The sequence below is a fragment of the Periophthalmus magnuspinnatus genome, chromosome 24 (assembly GCF_009829125.3).
Source record: "Periophthalmus magnuspinnatus isolate fPerMag1 chromosome 24, fPerMag1.2.pri, whole genome shotgun sequence".
Classification (NCBI taxonomy): Eukaryota; Metazoa; Chordata; class Actinopteri; order Gobiiformes; family Gobiidae; genus Periophthalmus; species Periophthalmus magnuspinnatus.
Window position 1 is genome coordinate 5,138,281 of NC_047149.1, and position 6,502 is coordinate 5,144,782.

Below are 6,502 nucleotides of genomic sequence, written 5' to 3' on the forward strand. Positions count from 1 at the left end.
GATTAATAAAGTTAAAGTGCTGAATATTGATATCCGAATCCCACACTGCTGTCATTGTTGATTGTGAGAAATCGTGAATGTGATCATGTCTTCACATAGGTGATTATCATTATTGATAATGTAGAACTAAAGGAAAACTGAGCAAATGTGTTATTTCAGAAGAGCGTCTCAAACTGGTAGCCCTTCGTATGACTCAGTGCCCATGGAGTAGCTCTCGGGTCAAAAAAAGGTTGGTGACCCCTGCCCTAATGCTAACGATAAAGCTAACGCTAACCACACGCACCACGCATTTGACGCACATGGATCGATTTAAAATAGTGATCAAATAGTCGAACCATGAGCCCAAGATTATAATAAATCTCATTCAAATCGTATGACTAACTTCTATACATATAACCACTTTGACAATGTTCTTGTAATAAAATAGTTTAAATGACCTTAAAGTTCCAAATAAATGATTTTCTTAAAGCAGGATTTTGATATTGACAAGTGAGTATATAAATGGTGCATTAGGTCAGTTTATAATGAAAGATCAGTCTTTAAATAAAGACTAAATTATGACACAATCAGAAGGAAGGTCTGAAATACTTTGTCAATAATGTGAATAGTCCAACATTAAAGCCTTTACACACATTATAAAGTTAGCGCAAAAAAACAATTGCATGTCAGTGTACTCTCAGACTGTGTTCTGTTTTCATTATGTGACAGTCCAAAACAAACTCATTTTTGTTGTAAAATGAACTGGTGGATTACTATGGCTTAAACATTATTTAAATGAAATAATGTAAATGAATTAGTTATGATCAACAGAGACAAATAAGTGTCACATCTCACTGTGAATCCAAAGTCAGCACAGACAGAAACATTAAAACAGAAATGATCTGCTGGTCGTCATGGACAAATTGCATTGTGGATTTTAAAACATTCTACTTTTTGTCAAACACTTCAAACGTGAAGTACAAATCTATTTTCTTCCTCAGTGACTCTGGACGGGGGACAGTGGAGACACGAGCCAACACACTTACACCGCTCAGTGTGATGCATCCCTTGGACTCAGCTAGCTCTGTCCACTGCACACTGGGATAATGGGCCTTAAACCTGTAATGATAAACACATTAAGTTACAAAACTATCACAGGTTAGGCTGAAATTAGGTTCACACTGCAGGTCATAAATATTATTCCACTCAACATTGATATAAACTCAAATAGCTAAATGAAATCAGCAATAGTACACATATGAGAAATGCTTATTTTCACCATTTAAATTATTATTTCAATTTAATCATTATTCATTTTGCAGCCCTCATGATTCAATGATTCTACGAGGCCTAGTTACATGTCAGATCGGTGGAGAGGTGATTGTATTGGATGTATTGAATACATCCAAGATAGATATTATGTTTAAGTAATGCCATATGGTGGAACACACTCACAAGCAGGTTACAGACCCCCCATTAGAAAATTACAATACATTACCTTTAATTAGAGTAGTACATACAAATATTTTAAAGCACACAGAGCTATGTTTGTGTAACTTTGTATGAGACGAAGTAGCACTGAGCTGTTGTGTCTCTCCTCCACCAGGGGGCAGTGTGCTCTGAGTCCACAGTCAGAGGGTGCAGTAGGTTTGGTTTGGGTCCATGGTGTCCACACAGAGGCTCTGGTAAGTGCAGTCTGCAGACTCCCTCACTGCCCTCATGTTCTCATACTCTTCAGTCTGAAACAAAGGAAATACATTCATCAGGATTATTTATATAGAATTTACTTTTTAGAAGAGCAAATTACATTGAAAATCTTTATTGCTCAAATATGCCTAAATATATATTTCTTTTTTCTTGTTCCCATTATGTGAGTAGGGGAGACATTCAAAAATTATCTGAGGTGATGATAATTATGTCAATGCTTTTAATATTATGCAAAATTAAATGTAAAATAAAATTGGACTAATATAATTCTTATATAAATACCTTTGGCATTTGAGCACACTCGATCAACTCTGGAGATGTGGGATGGAAAAAAACAAAACAATAAATAGATGTATTTTTCCCACAAATATTGTATAGATTTTTATTTAGATTTTATAATAATGGGCGTTTGAAACTCAGATGTTACAGTAAAATGCACTGTTATAACCTCACCATTGTTAGTCAGTATCCAATGGGACTGAGGCATTTTTATTAAATCCACAAACGCAAAAGTTTGGACCCTGATCCCAACCCAAAACATGCACAACAGCTCAGATCCTCCAGCTAAGGTAGTCCTGACCAAGTCCAGTTCAAGATCTGGAGAGGGGTCCCACTGCTCCTGACAGGTTTAACCCAGAGACACTGAAGGATGGGTCAAATGTGCATAAGCAGAAAGGGGAAGGCACGCAGTAAGTTTTGGGGGTGAATTTTTGCCCCCCCCCCCTTGTTCTAGTTTCTGTAGTGGTGTATACTAGTCTGTGTGTCTTATACTTAGTCTCAAGATCATTCTAAAGATATTCAGGTAAGGTTAATTTCTGTCCTGTCAATGGGACTGTTTTAGTATTGATACCTGCTCAAATGAGTATCTAGTTTTGATACTAGGTTTAGTATAGATAAGTGTTTGATTTTCGATAGTTTAGACAGCTCTAGTGCAAACTCCTCTGAGCTTATGCAAGTGCAATTTTGACACAGATCTGAACTGTTTTCAGAGTGTTTGCCAGCGCACCTTATAGTCGTCTACAGCCCTATTGACAAGTGCATTCAAAAGTTTACTCCTGTTTGACTCCGTATTTCAGCAGGTCCATGAACATCTGCTCCTTTCTGCTCCTTTCTGCTCCTGTCTGCTGTTGTCTGTTCTTGTCTGCTGTTGTTCTTCTGTTGTCTGTTGTCTAATGAAATCAGACACACATAGTGAGTCTCCTTTCATCTGAAACAAAACTGTAATCCAGACGTAAACACTCTGATTCACTGGCGTAATCTCCTTTAATCTCGTGTGTGTGCTCAGCCTTAACGAAAACAACCGCCACTGGGGAGGATCCACTGGAGGCCTGGACTGAACCGTTCAAACGGTGCATTTACGGGCACTTCGAATACACCAAATGCACCATTTGAAGTGTGAATCGAAGGGCCCTGACTTCACTTCCGGTGCGACAAGTCCTGTCCCATTTCTGTGCACACCACAAATGCGGTCGACAAATGTGTCCTGCGGTTCCAGCGTTTCCATGGAGATCGGTCGTAGCCAAAGCGTGCATTCATGCACACTTCACGCACTGCTATATACCATCATGCCCTGCGCCTACGCAAAAAGATAAGCAAATGGAGTCTGCTACTCAATACACGATTAAATGTAAGTACTGGTTCACCTACAACAGTGCGACATGAAACTGTTAAAATGTGAATAAAGATGTGTATGAGGCGACTCAACCGTACTGAAGTCCTGTTCATTTGGGTTTACAATAATCGCTGTGTAACTGACTAAATGTTGAGCGGAATTACCCCTTACACTTGTACATTTGTGTATTTATTGTAATGTTTAATATTCGTTTTTATGTAAGGAAATTGTCTTTAGGGAGCAAGGAGCAGATGGCAGAATTTATCCGCCTGAGGGGGGGGAAATGTGCGCTTGTTCAGTGGGCACAAATTCTCGCACGCCGCTTGGAATTAAGGCCAAAAACATTGCGATATACTCCCAGATAATATAAGAAAGACACTAGAAGTACGTAAAAGTTGGTCTTACTGCCAATTTGATACCTTTACATTTGTACATATGTGGATAGTAATGAGTTAACCTGGATTTCCCCATTTCATTCCCGTCTGATCCACACCCTGTACTTCTGTGATCACAGATGGCCCTTAAGATGCTCATCTGATAAAGTATATTACAAGTAGTACTAAATGTAACCATTTTTCAGTAGACTGTAGTTCACAAAACCACATGAATTATTCATTTTATATTCCATAACTCCCTTCTTTACCAAAGAAGAGTCAAAACTATATTAAAGACACAATGAATTACATAATTGGAAGTTTAGAACGTGCTGCATAGTAATTTAACAATTTTTCCAATAACACTAGGAAATCTGTTATTCTTGTATAACATTCTGATTTTCAATGTATTATAAGCTGCACTATTTATTTTAATTCGGTAAATTGTGAATGTTTTTCTGTATGACTCACGACAATACTGTGGAAGCTGGGCCTGGAGGGGAAGGTCACCCCGCTTCAGGCCAAAAGAAAGTGGGAGGATTTACAAAAGAAATATAAAGTATGTACATGATCTGAATGTGTACCATTTTTGTTTCTACAAATAAACCATTGTGTTAATCTTGTTTTCACATGTCTTGTATTAACATTTATTCTGTCAAATGAGTGCAAGTATCCCAGGAGTGGAGAAGGTGTGGCAGGGAAGGCCACTGCAGAAACTTGGCCCTGGTTTGTCCTCATGGATGAGGTGTTGGGACAGAGGCTGTCCATCAACCCCCCTGTCCTCATCGCCTCTATCCCTGAGGACACACCAGGGCCAAGTACTGCCAGGCACGACAGCAGCTGGAGCCGAAGGAGACAAAGGCAAGGTGCAGTAAAAAGAAATACAGAGAGTGAAATCATAAAACTGTACAGGGAGGACTTGAGAAGACCAAGAGAGCGGGATGAGAGGGAGGCAGGAGAGGAAAGAATGCTTTGAATGTTTGTTTGGCATATTGGATAAATTGGTAAACAAAAATTAAACACTTGATTTTGAAACATTTATGACTATTTATTTACATGTATCATTATGACATTTTTAAAGAATGCAACACAAAGTACAATATATTAATGTAATAACTTAAAACACTCAAGTAACATTCAAAGTGCAAATCAATAAACCTGAGTGTGCCAGTGCCATGTTTTAATCATGAAGACACTTATAGGGACCTTGTCAGTGCTCTCTGCACTGACTCCTGTGGCTCAGAGAATAGACTTTAAAGCAGCTCTGTGTGAACAAGTCTCTCCATGGACCAGCACCAAAGAACATCTCCCACATGTTAGAGCCTCATGAACCATCTCACATGAGGAGGACTTCAGGGACCGGCCTCCTGCTGGTGCCAGAGTCAGGACTAAACATGGAGAATCAGTGTTTCAGTTTTATGCAGCTAAAACCTGGAACAGTCTTTGTGAAGATGTGAGACAATGTTGACAGTGTTTAAATCCTGGCTCCAAACAGTTCTGTTTAGCTGTGCATATGACTGAAAGGTTTTTATTCTGCACTTTTCTGTTTTAATGGTAATTTTATGATGATCATTTGTGATTATTTATGTTTTTATTTGTGTGATTTTAATGTCTTTCTTATTCTGCAAAGCACTTTGACTTACCTTGTGTACGAATTGTGCTATACAAATAAACTTGCCTTGCCTAATGAACCTTCTCTGCCTGGACCGACTTGACAGTGCTGAGCAGAAGCATCTTCTGCCTGGTAAGTGGGGCTCTCATACCCGGTGCTGTTCCAGTGTCCACCGCATCGTTTGTGGGCTGGGTTTGCAGGCCTGGCAGGGGCAATAGATGACTGGCATGTCACTTCAGAAGAATGTGAAAGAATAGTGGTAGGAGAGAACAGGTAATCACTCCGAAACACAATAAGAATTTGAAACTTGCTATTAGGTAAATACCTAGACATAATCGTGGTCCATGGGAACCTCCTCCAGGGCAGAGACCTCAGCAGACAGCTGGTCCTGTCAGTGTGCTCCATCAACTCCCTCGACTTCATTGTGCCCCTCATCCTATACTACATTCTCCTGTGGCTCGTCCTCCGGTGCCACGATGTCTCCTGCCCCAAGACAGATGTTATGGAGGACGACACAGGCAGTGATGAACTACAACCAGAAAATATGATTTAGTCTTTCACAATCACATATTTCATGACATTCAACATTTCACTTACATGTGGTGTAAAAGTGTGGTGGTGGCTCAATAACTGAGCGCGCCTTAGTGTGACGGTAATTAAAGTGCTGGGCTCCCACACCTTGCACTGGCTGCTTGTCAGGAGATGAGGGGCAGTGGACGCTGGAAACCGGTACACTCCATTTGCGAGTATGATGTGCCCTGGAGGAGGATACAGTCCTCTCTGGTAGAGAGGACTGTGTCACAGGACCCTTGCATCATGAACAGAACCAGGCCACCCCACGTAGGTGTCTATGAAGCGGCCCTGATGGTCAGAGAGCCTGAAGGATGATGTTCGGAAACAGTATCCTGTTTCTGTAGCTCTGACCATCAGGGCCGTTGGGTGGCCAGATTCTCACATGGCAGCAATCTATTGTCCCAGCTGCCCTTCTAAAGCCAAAAGTCAGGCTGTGTGTCTTCATGATTAAAGTACCTGTGTGGCACTGGCACACCCAGCTTTATTTTGCAGTATGTCCTTCGGGGCTGGGTTGGGGATACAAAAACAGTTACATTGAATAAAGGTATGTGCAGTTATACCCTGACAATAATAATAATAATAATAATAATAATAATAATAATTATTATTATTATTATTATTATTATCATTAGAAATTATTAGTGC